Source organism: Pinus tabuliformis, chromosome 4_2, assembly GCF_031772625.1.
Source record: "Pinus tabuliformis cultivar Carrire ecotype Pingquan chromosome 4_2, CPIR1, whole genome shotgun sequence".
NCBI lineage: Eukaryota > Viridiplantae > Streptophyta > Pinopsida > Pinales > Pinaceae > Pinus > Pinus tabuliformis.
This window is the reverse complement of record NC_142304.1, coordinates 785720225-785738740: the sequence shown is the minus strand read 5'-3', so window position 1 is coordinate 785738740 and position 18516 is coordinate 785720225.

Below are 18516 nucleotides of genomic sequence, written 5' to 3'. Positions count from 1 at the left end.
CACTATTACTAATGTTCATGACCTTGAGCATGGGACATGCACACCTCGTTTATCTATTGTATATATTTTTTTTCAGTACGATCATTGCTTAGTAGGTGGAGCCCTTATCACTCTTTAATACCTCCTACTCTCTCAGATCAAGATCTCCTAGATCTCCTCACATGTAATATCAGTTAACAAGTATCGTAGCTAAAAAACACCAACATATTCTAATGATATTTCTGCTCCTACCCTCATATATCATGGCACAACTTTTTCACCTAAAATTAGTTCATGAAACTATACAAGTAATTTCAACAAAAAACCAATTATCAAGAAAAACAAAGGTTCCATAAACCTATTAATTGACTGTCCAAAAATAGTTGGTTAAGCATCACAAATCAGTTTTTAATTAATCCCCGCAAAACTACCGCTCAAGTTTTGTGTAGATCTATTTGAATGTTCCTTAAAATAATTGCATGGAGTAGTATAGAGCAACAATTCATGGGGCAATTGCACTGGAAATAGAAATATTTGTTTTAGGTTATAAGTATGATGTTTGAATGGCCTATCCCTAAAAATATGCATACTTGAGAAGGGTACTTGAGCCCCAAATGACTGCGCATGCTCCCTTTAAGCATGATAAGGCCAAGAATCAAAGTTGATTAAATGGTCCAACAACATGAGATAATTTATTATTTTTGCAGATACCAAGGAATTTGGAGCCATTTGGGAAGAAGAGAAGATGCAATATTGTGCTAGGATATGAAATCTTTCAACTTGCATATTATGTTCTCCCTTTGAGTACTTGAATATAAATGGTTCATTCCCCAGTTGAAATCACCATAGATCCATGACATCATGATGATGTGTTTCTTCCACCATATCCTTCTCAATCAAACGGTTTCACACGGTTGGTCATTTCCCCACCCACATGGACCCCCTTATCATTTTAATACCATTTCCATTCTAGGGCATTCATGCTACACCATCCTCTTTGTAGGGAAGTATTTGTCCACGCTTCTTGTGAATGAACCTCTTGCTACATTCTCATGATATTGCTACCTTACCCTTATGCTCTTAGGTACCACATGTATTGTTCATTATCAATGTGCCATTTGGAATCTCATTTCCTCACCATTAGTAGACCATGTGCATGATCACTTGCCACCCATTTCCCCAAATTGAAACTAGCCAATGGGACCCCCACATTGTGCAGTTTCACTTGGACGGTGACTAGGCATCTGTATAGCACAATCAACAAAAATAATAATCTAGGGAATATTCCCATAGTATTCTCATAGGTGACTCAATCGCATCTTGACAGTTGGCGGCATGCTATTGCTCAAAGCATATTTGGTGGACCACTAAGAGGGTGACATGTGGAAAGCCTGGAGGCTGCCACGTGCCCTCTTAAAGGTCGGGTAATTTTTTATGGCAGGCCGGGGATTCGAACCCATAACCTACACTGCAAAAGCACTGAGCCTTAATTTTCTACCACCACATTGTCACTTAACAACTAAAGGTCACATGTTGTATTTAAAGTTCAATAGGTTGAAGTTTGGAGTTAACCACTAGAGTTAACTGCTAATAGTTAACATCCGCATGTGACCACGTATGTTAACCACTAGTTGACTGGGAGGTAGCATTAACCACTAGAGTTAACCTTTACCATCGCATGTCACCAACATTGCAAACATTAACCGATAGCATTTTATGCTAATTGCCAGATTAATGTGATAAAGAGGATTAGTGCTAATTAATATATGTTTATTAGTTAATTATTTTGGATTAGTTTGGTAGATTTTTGGTGGAGCCAACAAATCCAAAGCTAACTCCAAATTCGATGGCGTTAACTAGATTTTTTCCAAATTTAGAGGAGATTTCCTAAGAGAAATGAAGAAGCCATAACTTTGGAAGTTTTCGACCAATTTTGGCTCAGAAAGAAATTTGTTGCAGAGGCACAAATGCACTTTTTATGTGATTTGTGCCTCTACAATGGTGAAAACTGAAATACAAATGCAGAGGCACAAATTTGTTGCAGAGGCACAAATGCTGCAATGGTGAAAACTGAAATACAAAACTGAAACACAATGGAATAGGTTGCAGAGGCACAAATGCACTTTTTATGTGATTTTTCTACATTGAATTTTAAGGAAACCTAGGGCCACCAGGAGAGGAGGTCAAGCCTAAATCAACTGAAGTCCAATAGAGCTTGGAAAGTCATTTTTGGGGTTTTGGGTCTTTTGAATCTAATGGAGCAGGTTGCAAAGCCATTTGTAGCACTAAAAGTGCATGTAATCAGAGAATTGACCATTAATCCAAAGAGAGCCTAGCCATTGAGGCAGGTGCAAGGAGATGTAGCCCAGGAGGGGTGAACTCTTTTATCAGCTTTGTGTTATGATTTTGCTGTGTTTTACTTCTCTGTAATTTACTTGCTGCATATGTGTTTTTAAACAACTAATTAATCTCTTAAATTGCTCATAAAAGACACTCAATAACTGACAGATAATCCTTCACATTTTGGATTACTTTGAGACGATCCTAAGCACATTTTTAATACTGATGTGGGATCTTGCATAACATTAACAAGTTTTCCCAACATTAAGATCAAGTTGGTATCGAAGAAATGTTAGCTCATTTTACCCCTGTGATGGTTTGCCAAGGTTAGCTAGAAAATTAGCTATTGGTTTTGTATTTGTGCAAGGAGAATGTAACTATGTGCAAGTTTATGTGATGGCAGCTTTAACAAGTGATGTTTCTAATCCATCTTCATTAGCAAGACTCTTTGATTTAGAGATGTTGCAAGAGTTTATCATCATGAGAGATAAGGTACAAGAGATCTAAGAAGATAGGAAGGAGAGCACTATACTTCAAGAGCAGTTGATGCCCATGAAGGAGGAGAAGAAAGATCTTCTTGAAAAGATGCATGAGATTGAGATTCAACTCCATGATGCCAAGGAAACCCTAGCCAAGTATGTGCTTGAAAATGAGGTATGAAATTTAAGTCTATCTTCAATTTCCTCTCAAAATGAATTTTTGGTGCTTTTGAAAGACACACTAGAGGAGTAGGGTCCACATTATTGATGAAGATGGGTTATGAAGGTAAAGGGTTAGGAAAATGTGCACAAGGCATAGTTGAGCCAATTTTTGTTGACGAAAGGCATGGGTATTTGGGTCTTTGCTGTGCACAACATGATGGAGAATGCTCCAAATCCATGGAGGCACATGAAGGTGTTCGAAGAAGGAGTTTCATTATATGTTAATTACCTCAAGCTTGTGAAGTTTGTGTTCATGAGGAATGCAAAAGTTTTATACCCACTTTGCAAGAACTTGCTCATAATCATGCAACTAGTGGAAATGGCAAACAAGAGGATGTTGAAAGATCTAAGGTCATTGAAACCATTGTTGGTATTTCAAAGAGAGCCACTACCTCATCAAATTCGCCACCTCAAGAAGGAAACACATATGAATGTGCAAGGTATACAACTGCCTTTAATCAAGTTTCTTTTGATTATGATAAACATGGTAATTCTTCACATAAGATTTGGATAAATTCTACATGTTTCTTTTGTGGTTTGAATAACCATATTGTTTCGAGGTGTTGGAAGAGGATAGCGACACACAGGAAACTTTCAAAAGAAAAGAGACAAAAAGCCAAAGGTCCATTGGAAAATGGAAACCATGTTAAAAAGAAGATGTAATTATTTTGCACTCATTGCCATAAATAGGGTCATCTTATAGAAATGTGTTGTACTTAGCATCCAACAAGTCATCCATGACATTCAAAGAAGGTGGAGAGAGATTTTGGAAAGAATGGAAAAGAGGATTCCATAATTTATGTGGGTTGGGATGATATACATGATGAAGTGCGGCTAAAAGAAGCGTCACTGAAATGGTTTGGAAAGAGATGGTTAGATTTCTTAACGAATTAAGGCCTTGAATTTCTTTTGATAATTGATGCAAACCTTGCCTTATTAATGCATTTCCTTGTTATTTGGATGCATTTCTTTTCTCCTGAAAGTATGTTGCATATTGCATGAAGCAAGATGTTGGAAAAGTAGAGTTATGTTGAGTAACTTAGATGCAACAAAAATGGAAATTTCCAACTTCAAAATTACATGCATGTTTCATTCTTAAACTTTCATGTTTACACTAGGAAGGTGTTCAAAAGTGAAGTATGTTGACTCACTTTATTGCAACAAATTTGGTCATTTCATCTCTTTAAGTACCTATACATACCAATGGGATTCTTCTACTTGTGATTGTACTTGTGAGAGAATTGAGAATCGTTACACATACATGAGAGTTTGTGTGTGTGAATAGTGGAACTTTTAATAGTTTCATTGTACTTGAACATGCATGAGTGATTGACTTGTGTTGGTTGATTTCTTTGTTAACATGTATGTTGTCATCTTGAGAATGTTGATCATTTGACCATGCATGAGTGTCGGCTTGTGTGGTCGATTCATTGTTGCATGTGTGTTATATCAACTTGGAATAGTTGATTTTGTCTCCAAAGATGAAAGGAAGATGTGATGAATTCTTTCATGGGAATGTGGAATTCTTGTTGTAAATCGTCAAGTTGTTGTACATGATTTTGCTTGACTTGAAATTCAGTTGCTCGAAGAAGCATGTTTTATCAACTTGTGTTTATTCGATGGTATATACACCAAGACGTAAGAGTACATGGATATGTTCACATGATGTGACATTTGTTACTTTGAGGAAGAAAAAGGAAGAGGTCACCAAAGTTATATTATTGCATGAGTGTTTTTCAAGGTTAATGGTGTTTCTTGTGACAAGATGTTGTAGAATTTTGGAAGTTCCATGCTTGAGCAATAGGATCATGATTACCCTTCATCTCAAATAATGACATGAAGAACATGTTAATATTGGACGATGATGGAATCAAGGAGTGAAAGAGGAAAAAAATGCCAAAAAAAATTGCAGCCCTTATAAAATATCAAATGGTCTATAATGTGATTTGATGTGTTGACGCCAAGAAGTGAAAGAGATGGTGAATGCATTCTTCCAGATGTGTAAATTGGAACCGTGGAGGTAAAATGATGGGAATTTCTTTTCTTGTTATTACTAATATGTGGCCTCATTGCTGTAGTTCACTTAGATGGACTTAACTTGGAAAACTGGTTTCCAAGGAGAAGCATGCATCGAATGCATGTGTAGAAAAGGAGGAACATGATTCTCAGTGGGAAGGACATCAATCAGCTTTCCAAGCACTGAGGGATCGCTTTGGTAAAATAGGGTGTTTAATCAACAAGTAGCTAGCAAGTGTTGGATGGGGTCTATAGCTGTTGGCTAGATAAATCAATCTTGCAGGTAAGACCGATCTCCCTAGTATCAAAAGATAGTCTAGCAACAAACAAAAAAACATACCTATCATTCTCTAGACATATGCGATTTATAAGTAAATACTATAGAGGTGTTAAGATCCTACCTTAGATCCAATGCTTGTTCGTTGTAGTCATCCCCTGGTCATTCAAAAGAGTTACGTTTGAGGACATGCAATCACAAACAAGCAAACATTAAATAGCACCTACATAGAAAATATCATATATCATGTCTATTATGGTGATCAAGGAATCCATAAAATAAACCATGAATCAACAGCTTATTGAGAAAAACAAATTTATTTGTATTAACTTTGAAGTAGAAGAACCTTACAAACTTTGCAGCCCTGATGTTGAAGAAGCTCTTCCTCGGGCCCGAAATAGGAATTTCCTTTACTTTGACAAGCCTTGCACTCTTCCAAATGAGATCTTAGAGGTATGTAATCTCTCCCCATAAAAACTCAACTAAAGAAGACTAAGTTCCAGCAACATTTCACCTCAAAAATATTTAGCTTCTAACCTCTCAAGTAACCAACCCAATGCTTCTTTTTATAGTGAATAGGAGGAGGTTACAGGTCCACCTATGAAAGGATAGAATCCTCCTTCAAAGGGATAAGCTCCTCACATCAAGGGGTTAGCTCCTTAAGGTATGGGATACATGAACCTTAAAAGAGTGAACTTGACACGTCAAGATTCCTTCCAGAAGCTTCTAGAAATGACTGAAAGTGAGTTTTTCAAAGTATACTCACGCCTTTCTAACTTTTATAGGGGTCCACACCTTTAACACAGAGACAGTGCGGTCAGGTGTGCAGGAGACATGACCATTAGGTGCGGGACCGCAGGTAAGACAAAGAGAAACTGTGGAACTAGAGTTTTAAAGATTTTTGAGAGATTTTCTCTTAGTTTCCAGACTTGCTATGAGGAATTAATATTTTAGACTTGTAGAGGAGGAAAGTATGAGTGAGAATGGACTCACACGGATTTTAGAATGTCAAGGTGACAATTTTTAGTGCAACAATAGCAAAAGGAGAACATTGGTTGAATTGTTAAGACATTTGCAAGGAAAGGCATGTAAATGAACCGAAGTGGTTATCATGGAGATTTTTTCAAGTAGAAACAATTGATAGAACTTGGGAAGGAGAAGAGTATTAAGTTCTCATAAGATAACCAACCTTTGTGGGTCCAAAAGCCTGTAAGTGGGAAGGAGTGATTGGAATCTGGATTAGAAGCAAAAATTTGCTCAAAAATAAAAGTGCTTAGAATCGATGAAATCCTAAAAAACAACATTTGCCTTGGTGATACAATCCCAATGCAACTCATTTCACTCAAAATGGAGTTTGTATGAGAAAGTTAGAGCCCGTTGTCCATTTGTTAAACGTGCAAATTTTTGTGACTGGGATGCTAACTAGGCATCGTACAACCAAGTCAGTAAAAATAATATTCTAGGGAATATTATTGGAATATTATCACAGGTGGTTCAATTACATCTTGACACTTGGCAGCACGTTATTGGTCAAAGCGTATTTGGCGGACCAATGAGAGGGTGACACATGGCAAGCCTAGAGGCTACCACATGCCCTCTCAAAGGTCAAGTAAAATTTTTATGGAAAGCAGGGGAGTGGAACACATGACCTACACTACACAAGGGCTAAGCCTTATCATTCTACCACCACATTATCACTTAACAACTAAAGGTCACATGTTGTATTTAAAGTTAAATATGTTGAAGTTTGGAGTTAACCACTAGCATTAACTACTAATGATTAACCTCCACATGTGACCATGTATGTTAATTGCCAACTGATTGGGAGGTAGCGTTAACCACTAGAGTTAACCTTGAACACCACATGTGATGAGCACTTCAAACCTTAATCACTAGCATTTTATGCTAACTGGGAGATTAATGTGCTAAGCGGGATTAGTGCTAATTAATCTATGTTTATTAGTTAATTAATTGTGGATTAGTTTGAACGATTTTTGGTAGAGCTGACAAATATAGAGCTAACTCCAAATTTGGCAGAGCTAACTAGAGTTTTTCCAGATTTAGTGGCAATTACCTAGGAAAAACTGAAGAAGCCATAACTTTGGCAGTTTTCGACCAATTTTGGCTCAGAAAGAGTCATTCCTATATGCTTTGGATGCTATGAACATAATGGAATAGGTTGCAGAGGCAAAAAGGTACTTTTGTATGATATTTTTCTACGTTTAAGTTTAAGGAAGCTTATTGCCACCACGAGAGGAGGTCAAGCCTAGATCAGTTGAAGTCCAATTGCAAAGCTTGGAAAGTCAGTTTTTGGGTTTTTGGTTCTTCTGAATCCAATGGAGCAGGTTGTAAAGCCATTGGAGCATGGTAGGTGAATGTAATTAGATAATTTACTATTAATCCAAAGATGGCCTAGCCATTGAAGCAAGTCCAAGGAGATGTAGCACAGGAGGGGTGAAATCATTTATCAACTTTGTTTTATGAGTTTGTTGTGTTTTACTTCTGTAAAATTCAGTTGCTGCATATGTGTTTTTAAACAACTAATTAATCTCATAAATTTCTCATAAAAGAAACTCAATACTTGGCATATAATCCTTCACATTTTCGGTTAATTTGAGACGATCCTAAACACATTTTTAATAATGATGAGGGATCTTGCATAGCATTAATATGTTTTCCCAACATTCAAATCAATTCCTATCAAAATAAACCCTCATACTTCCAAGAATTCAATGGTATCTTGGTTCTCACTGTTAGGTGCAATGAGGAACCTAGAATGGAATAATGGAAGACGTTATTATTCATTGATTCCATTGAGCCCTTAGACATTCGACTTCAAAAAATGTTTCAAATTCGAGTGAGAATGAACTTATGATAGTTTTAGTTCTTGTGTTCATCGAAGACCCATGGCCTTGGGTAGCATACATCCATCAATAGTACACACATTTTCTAATCATGTGTATCCCATGGTATTTTTTTCCACCTAAATATCTTCTCTCACTACCAGTGCCCCCAAGGGAAATGTAGTTATCTACTTCATCATCAAGGATTATTTTCCTAACGTCTTTGACAATATATCTCGTATACAACAATTTAACCACTATTACTAATGTTCATGACCATGAGCATGGGACATGCACACCTCGTCTGTACATTGTATATATTTTTTTCAGTACAATGATTTCTTAGTAGTTTGAACCCCTATCACTCTTTTAAGACCTCCTACTCTCGCATATCAAGATCTCCTCACATGTAGTATCAGTTAACAAGTATCACATCTAAAATATATATATATATTTTAACGACATTTCTACTCTTATCCTCATATATCATGGCACAAATTTCTCACCTAAAATTAGTTCATGAAACTATATAGCTAATTTTGATAAAAAATAAATAACCAAGAAAACAAAGGTTCCATAAATATATTAATCGGCTCTCCAAAAATAGTTGGTTAAGATTGACAAATCAATTTTTAATTAATCCCCACAAAACTACCACTCGAGTTTTGTGTAGATATATTTGAATGTTCCTTTAAACAATTGCATGGAGTTTTAGAGAGTAATAAATCATGAGGAAATGACACTGGGAACTACAAATATTTGTGTTAGGTTATAATTATGATGTTTGAATGACATATCCCTAAAAATATGCATACTTAAGAAGAGTACTTGAGCCCCAAATGATTGCTCATGCTCCCTTTAAGCATGATAAGCCCACACAGGAGTTGAATTTGATTAAATGGTCCAATACCATGAGATAATTCATTATTTTTTACATCCATTTGAAAATAAGTGAAGAAGCAAGGTTTTGCTAAGGTATGACATATTTCAACTCGCATATTAGGTTCTCCCGCTGAGTACTTGAATATAACCCGTTCATTCCCTAGTTGAAATCACCATAGATCCCTAACATCTTGACCATGTATTTCTTCCATCATATCCTTCTCAATCAAATGATTTCACATGGTTGGTCATTTCCCCACCCACATGGATCACCTTATCATTTTAATACCATTTTAATTCTACCACATTCATGCTACACCATCCTCTTCCTAGGGAACTACTTGTCCACTCTTCTTGTGAATGAACCTATTGCTTCATTCTCATCATATTGCTAACTTCCCATTTTTCTCTTAGGTACCAAATCTATTGATCATTATCAATGTGCTATTTGGAATCTTATTTCCTCACCATCAGTAGACCATGTGTATGATCACTTGCCACCCATCACCCCACATCGACACTAGCCAATGGGACCCCCACACTACGCAGTTTAACTTTTACACCATTACACAAATTTAATTTCATTCAGGCACATGTCTCTATGTTTTTACATCCCCACCTAAATTTACTAACTTATTTTAGAAAGTTTACAAATACCTTTTGAAAGCAAATATTCTCTCATCATCATTGCATTCCTTCATTCATCAACACTAATCATAGTTTCCCTTGGTTGGAGAATCTATATTTCCCACTACCACTATCTACTTGCCACCCCATTACTGGCCTTTAAGTGTGTATTTCAGTTTTCACCATTGTATATGCCTTGCATCTCAATTCATCTTTTTTAATCTAAACTAATGGCTTTCAACCCCCCCACTTTGTTTGTCCTCATGAGCCTAGGGGATTTCTTGTCTTAGTTTGTGTTGATTACTACCATCAAAATCCATGCTCTAACCAAGGGCTATCCATGGTGTGTTTTCCATTTCTACTAACCCTATTCATCATGGCCTCACATCAATTCTCAATAGTTTGGTATCTCAATAAACTACAAGTGGTTTTACTAACGCTCTTTTCCATATGTTTCCATGTTTTCATTCTTATCAAAATTAACCCTTATACTTCCAAGAATTCAATGGTATCGTGGTTCTCATTGTTAGGTGCAATGGTGAACCTAGAATGGAATAATGAAAGTCATTATTATTCATTGATTTCATTGACCCCTTAGACATTCGACTTTAACAATTTTCACTCGAGTGAGAATGACCTTATAATAGTTTTAGTTTCCTTGGTCATCAATGATCCATGGCCTTGGTTAGCATACATCCATCGATAGTTCACACATTTTCTAATAATGTGTAGCCCATGGGATTATTTGCACCACAAATATCTTCCCTCACTACTAGTTCCTCCAAGGTAAATGCATTTATCTACTTCACCATCAAGGATTATTTTCCTAACTTTCTTTGAAAAGATCTCTCTTATACAACAATATAACGACTATTACTAATGTTCATGATCTTCAGCATGGAACATGCACACCTACTTTTTATATTGTATATATTTCTTCAATAGGATGATTGCTTAGTAGGTGGACACATTATCACACTTCTAAGACCTCCTACTCTCTCAGATGAAGATCTACTCACGTGCAGTATCAGTCACCAAGTATCACAACTAAAAAAGAACAACATATTTTAACTATATGTCAGCTCCTACCCTCATATATCATGGCACAAGTTTTTGACCTATAATTAGTTCATGAAACTATATAGGTAATTTTGATTTAAAAATCAGTTATAAATAAAAACAAAGGTTCCATAAAGCTATTAATCAATTGTCCAAAAATAGTTGATTAAGCATCACAAATCAATTTTTAATTAATTCCCGCAAAACTACCACTTGAGTTTTGTGTAGATCTATTTGAATGTTCCTTAAAACAATTGCATGTAGTTGTAGAAAGCAACAATTCATGAGACAATTGCATTGGAAACCACAAATATTTGTTTTAGGTTATAAGTATGATGTTTGAATGACCTATCCTAAAAATATGAATACTTAAGAAGGGTACTCGAGCCCCAAATGACTGCTCATGCTCCCTTTAAGCATAAGAAGCCCACACAAGAATCAAATTTGATTAAATGGCCCAAGACCATGAGATACTTGATTCTTTTTACAAATACCAAGGAATTTGGAGCCATTTGAAAAGAAGAGAAATAACAAGGTTATGCTATCAAAAATTGTTTGCAACAATTCTTCTACAATTGTAGCTGTCTTTGTGACTTGTGGACTTCCACCATTAGAGTTGTTCAGAACTTCTTGGGAGAGATTAAGAACCTGCAAGAGGGGAAAGAAAGGAACTTCCTTTTGGAGATATTTTACACATTTTCTACCATGCCTAGCCCATGGGATTACGTGCACCATAAACCTCTTCTATCACTAACAGTGCCCTTGAGGGAAATGGAACTATCTACTTCAACATCAAGGATTATGTTCCTAGCATCTTTGACAAGATCTCTCGTGTATACCAGTGTAACCACTATTACTAATAGGCATGATCGTGAGCATGGGACATGCCCACCTCATTTGTATATTGTATATAATTTTTCAGTTAGATGATTGTTTAATATGTGGGCCCCCAATCTCTCCTTTAAGACCTCCTAGTCTTTCAAATCAAGATCTCTTTCCTATATAGTATCAATCAACAAGCATGCCAACTAGAAAACAACAAAATATTTCAATTACATGCCTACACATAACCTCATATACCATGGTGCAATTATTGTCACCTAAAATTTGCTCATGCAATTATGTATATGATTGCGAAAAACAGATCAATTATCAAGAAAAGCAAAGAATCCATATAACTTTTGATAGTTGTTTCACATTCGAGTGAGAATGAACTTATGATAGTTTTAGTTCTTTTGTTAATCGAAAACCCATGACCTTGGGTAGCATACATCCATCGATAGTACACACATTTTTTAATCATGTGTAGCCCATGGTATTGTTTGCCACCTAAATATCTTCTCTCACTACCAGTGCCTCCAAGGGCAATGTAATTATCTAATTCATTATCAAGGATTATTTTCCTAACATCTTTGACAATATATCTCTTATACAACAATTTAACCACTATTACTAATGTTCATGACCTTGAGCATGGGACATGCACACCTTGTTTGTACATTGTATATATTTTTTTCAGTACAATGATTTATTAGTAGTTAGAACCCCTATCACTCTTTTAAGACCTCCTACTCTCACATATCAAGGTCTCCTCACATGTAGTATCAGTTAACAAGTATCACATCTAAAAAAAACAACATATTTTAATGATATTTCTGCTCCTATCCTCATATATCATAGCACAAATGTTTCACCTAAAATTAGTTCACGAAACTATATAGCTAATTTCGATAAAAAATAAATTACCAAGCAAAAAATATTCCATAAATATATTAAACGATTGTCCAAAAATAGTTGGTTAAGAATCACAAATAAATGTTTAATTAATTCCAGCAAAACTACCACTCGATTTTTGTGTAGATATATTTGAATGTTCCCTAAAACAATTGCATGGAGTTTTAGAAAGCAATAAATCATGAGGAAATGACACTGTAAACTGAAAATATTTGTGTTAGTTTATAATTATGATGTTTTAATGACCTATCCTTAAAAGTATGCATACTTAAGAAGAGTACTTGAGCCCCAAATGATTGCTCATGCTCCCTTTAAGTATGATAAGCCCACACAAGAATTGAATTTGATTAAATGGTCCAATACCATGAGACAATTCATTCTTTTTTACATCCATTTGAAAATAAGGGAAGAAGCAAGGATTTGCTAAGGTATGACATATTTCAACTCACATATTAGGTTCTCCTGTTGAGTACTTGAATATAACCGGTTCATTCCCTAGTTGAAATCACCATACATCCCTAACATCTTGACCATGTATATTTTCCATCATATCCTTCTCAATCAAACGATTTCTCATGGTTGGTCATTTCCCCACCAACATGGATCACCTTATCATTTTAATACCATTTTAATTCTATCACATTCATGCTACACCATCCTCTTCCCAGGGAACTGTTTTTCCACTCTTCTTGCGAATGAACCTCTTGCTTCATTCTCATCATATTGCTAACTTCCCGTTTTTCTCTTAGGTACTAAATCATTGATCATTATCAATGTGCCATTTGGAATCTTATTTCCTCACCATCAGTAGACCATGTGCATGATCACTTGCCACCCATCACCCCACATGGATACTAGCCAATGGGACTCCCACACTATGTAGTTTAACTTTTACACCATTACAAAAATTTAGTTTCATTTAGGCACATGTCTCTATGTTTTTACATCCCCACCTAAATTTACTAAATTATTTTGGGAAGTGTACAAATACTTTTTGAAAGCAAAGATTATCTCATCATCATCGCATCCCTTCATTCATCAACACTAATCATAGTTTCCCTTGGTTGGAGAATCTATATATCCCACTACCACTATCTACTTGCTACCCCATTATTGGCCTTTAAGCGTGTGTTTCAGTTTTCACCATTTTATATACCTTGCATCTCAATTCATCTTTTTTAATCTAAAATAATGACTTTCAACCGCCGCCCCACCCCCCCCCCCCCCCACAACTTTGTTTGTCCTCACGAGCCTAGGGGATTTCTTATCTTAATTTGTGTTGATTGCTACCATCAACAGCGATGCTCTAACCAAGGGATATCCATGGTGTGTTTTCCATTTCTACTAACCCTATTCATCATGGCCTCACATCAATTCTCAATAGTTTGGTATCTCAATAAACTACAAGTGGTTTTACTAATGCTCTTTTCCATATGTTTTCATGTTTTCATTCTTATCAAAATTAACCCTCATACTTCCAAGAATTCAATGGTATCGTGGTTCTCATTGTTAGGTGCAATGGTGAACCTAGAATGGAATAATGAAAGTCATTATTATTCATTGATTTCATTGACCATTTAGACATTCGACTTCAACAATGTTCACTCGAGTGAAAATGACCTTATGATAGTTTTAGTTTTCGTGTTCATCAATGATCCATGGCCTTGGTTAGCATACATCCATCGATAGTTCACACAATTTCTAATCATGTGTAGCCCATGGGATTATTTGCACCATAAATATCTTCCCTCACTACTAGTTCCTCCAAGGTAAATGCATTTATCTACTTCACCATCAAGGATTATTTTCCTAACTTTCTTTGAAAATATCTCTCTTATACAACAATATAAACACTATTACTAATGTTCATGATCTTGAGCATGGGACATGCACACCTCGTTTGTATATTGTATATATTTCTTCAGTAGGATGATTGCTTAGTAGGTGGACCCCTTATCACACTTTTAAGACCTCCTACTCTCTCAGATCAAGATCTCGTCACATGCAGTATCAGTCACCAAGTATCACAACTAAAAAACAAAATATTTTAACTATATGTTAACTCCTACCCTCATATATCATGGCACAAGTTTTTGACCTAAAATTAGTTCACGAAACTATATAGGTAATTTTGATTAAAAAATCAATTATCAAGCAAAAAAAAGGTTCCATAAAGCTATTAATCAACTATCCAAACATAGTTGATTAAGCATCACAAATCAATTTTTAATTAATTCCCGTAAAACTACCACTCAAGTTTTGTATAGATGTATTTGAATGTTCCTTAAAACAATTGCATGGAGTTGAAGAAAGCAACAATTCATGATACAATTGCATTGGAAACCACAAATATTTGTGTTAAGTTATAAGTATGATGTTTGAACGACCTATCCCTAAAAATATGCATACTTAAGAAGGGTACTTAAGCCCCAAATGACTGCTCATGCTCCCTTTAAGCATAAGAAGCCCACACAAGAATCAAATTTGATTAAATGGCCCAAGACGATGAGATACTTGATTCTTTTTACAAATACCAAGGAATTTGGAGCCATTTGAAAAGAAGAGAACTAACAAGGTTATGCTATCAATAATTGTTTGGAGCAATTCTTCTACAATTGTAGCTTTCTTTTGTGAGTTGTGGACTTCCACCATTAGAGTTGTTCACAACTTCTTGGGAGAGATTAAGAACCTACAAGAGGGGAAAGAAAGGAACTTCCTTTTGGAGATAGTTTACACATTTTCTACCATGCCTAGCCCATGGGATTATGTGCACCATAAACCTCTTCTATCACTAAAAGTGCCCTTGAGGGAAATGGAATTATCTACTTCAACATCAAGGATTATGTTCCTAGCATCTTTGACAAGATCTCTCATGTATACTAGTGTAACCATTATTACTAATAGGCATGATCGTGAGCATGGGACATGCCCATCTCATTTGTATATTGTATAGAATTTTTCAGTTAGATGATTGTTTAATAGGTGGGCCCCTAATCTCTCCTTTAAGACCTCCTAATCTTTCAAATTGATATCTCTTTCCTATGTAGTATCAATCAACAAGCATGCCAACTAAAAAACAACAAAATATTTCAATTACATGCCTACACATGACCTCGTACCGTGGTGCAATTATTGTCACCTAAAATTTGCTCATGCAATTATATATGATTGCCAAAAAAAATCAATTATCAAAAAAAGCAAAGAGTCCATATAAGTATTAATTCATTGTGCAAACCAATTCGTTAATCCCCGAAGTAAGTAACTTCTCAATATAAATAACTTCATACCACACAAAACACACTCACTCATTATAAGTAACTTCATAGACAACATTTATTGGCCTTTATTTAGACCCACTTAATTTATATACTCTAACACATCAAAATCCAATAAAAAGAATCCAAGCCAATAAAAAGAATCCAATAAAAAGTTCCTTTAACATTTTGGGAATGAATAGAGTGTGATCTATAAATATAAGCTCAATATCATCACCCACTGATAATATTTTCCAAAATCGCTTTCCAAATATTCTACAATACTTTTTCTAAAACGTAAGTTAGTAATATCTTATCATCCAATTATTTTGTGGATTTGACAACGACAATTAAAAAGTTCACTTCTAGTCATCAGCAATATCATAATTGTGTAACTTAAAAATACGCTAGCTTTTATTTTAAACTCGATGTTGAAATAGGTTGTGTAACTTAAAAATACGCTAGCGCAAACGAGAGACATGGTTGCATTCCACGTGTCATATCATCTGACCCGTCAACTGTGGCCATAGAGCTTCCAGCTGAACTTGGATTTGGATGACTTGGAGAGCAACTGACGAAAGGTTTTATTATGTTGTCTGCAACGATTCTGCATTCCGTTGAATTTGGATGACTTGAAGAGGCATGGACCAGATTGGATTACAATTGGTCCCTTTATCGTTGGTTTTGGTTACTAATCATTGTCGACTGATCTAAAAATAGAAAAATGGAATCAATAAATAGCTAACCTAAGTAGTGCTAGAAAAAATAAATCTATAAATAGCTAACATAAACAGTGCTAGAGAAAATAAATTGCAGAATTAGAAGTAAAAACCAAGGGGGAAAATAAGAAGTAAATAACACTAGAAATTAATCTAGATTTTCAAGCAGCAACAGTGCAAAATGACAAGTAAAAAAAAAAGGCAAGGGGGAAAATTAGAAGTAAATAACACTAGAAAATTAATCTAGATTTTTCAAGCAGCAGCAGTGCAAAATGACAAGTAAAAAAAGAGTGGAAAATTAATATCTAAAGATAGCCCGCAGAAGCAGCAGTGTAAAAGTATAAGTAAGAGTAACACTGGGAAATTAATCTAGATCCATGCACGTGACAATGTTGAAATGATGGCGATGATGCAGGTTTTACCGCTAATACATTTCAGTCTTGCTGTGGAACTGGAGAACTTTTTAATTTTGATATCATGCATACGTGTGGGACACCAGGAGTGTTAGCATGCTCAAATCCAGAAAGAGCCATCAGTTGGGATGGAATACATTTCACTGAAGCCGCATACAAAATTATTTCACAATTCATCATCAACAAAGCCCAATATACTCAGCCACCTTTCAGTGACATGATGAAAATCTCTGATAATGGCCTTTGTGATGCAGCCAGCCACCAGGGAACCACCTTATGAGAATGTTTTGTAATGGCGGTTTATATGTATTCTGGAGTGAAATATGTCAAATCTCTGGTAATGGCACGTTATGAGAATATTTTGTAATGGCGGTTTATATGTCTTCTGAAGTGAAATATGTCAAATCTCTGGTAATGGCACCTTATGAGAATATTTTGTAATGGCGGTTTATATGTATTCTGAAGTGAAATATGTCAAATCTCTGGTAACTATAGGATTCTCATGATTAGCCACATTATATGGTATCATTTTCAAAAGGAATATTAGCATATGGATTGAAACTCATGGTGAAAGAGTTAAAAGGAAAGTTGGTTTTAGGAGGCATCACTCAACTATTGACCACATTTTTACTCTTAGGACTATTGTAGAGGAGTGTTTCAAAAGTAAAACTAACCTCTTTTGTTGTTTTTTTGACTTCAAAAAAGCTTTTGATATTGTCCCTCGTGAGAGTTATTGTAACTAGGTTATATGAGAATATTATTTCTAAGCATAAGGTCGTCGATGCTTGGTTAGAGGATATTAAATGCAATATAGGAGTTAAGAAATGATGTCCCATATCCCCCACCCTTTTTGGAATTTACATTGATAGGTTAGAAAAAATTTAGAATTCTCATGAGCAGAGAAGGCCATCCAATGCTAGAGAAATAGCGCTCATAACTATGTTGTTGGTATTACAGAAGTTGAACATGGATCAAGATACCTACTGTCTTTCTGTTGACATGTGGAATGTCGAATGCATTTTTGCTGAATTGTATAGAAGGGAGCCTCTCTTTGTGGTATGGAATGATCTCGAGATTCTTTAGGCGATCTTTAGCTTGCTAGGAACTCCAAAAGAAGAAGTTTGGATGGGAGTTTCACGACTCAATTATTGGAATCCTTTTTCCTCAATGGGAGTCCTGTGATCTCAAAAGAAAAGTCCGGCATTTAGATGATGATGCTTTCGATTTGTTATCAAAACTGCTGGTATGTGACCCTTCGAAGAGAATCTCTACCAAGTTAATTCTCTAAGTTGAGTAGAGCATAGCTACACAGTACTTTGAGAACGTGTCCCTCTCCAACATTTAAATTTTTCATAGGACAGTTTGTGAATGAGTAGATACAGAAATATAGTTTGAGTGGGTTTCCACTGCTCGAAGTTAATGAATACCAAGTATACAATGTAGATGTCACTGTACTGGTTTGAAACTACATGAACATGTGAAAGAAAATATGGCTTGATTCTTTGAAGGAATCTTGATTTGAAGAAATAGAGAGAGAATAACAATTTCAGTGGCATCTTCTCCTGATTCAAACTATAAAGACTCAATTCTGACTGTGACAACAAAAAAATTTGGATTGAAAAAGCATAAAAAATTGGACTTGAACATTTGGTGTATGGCTATTTGGATCCTA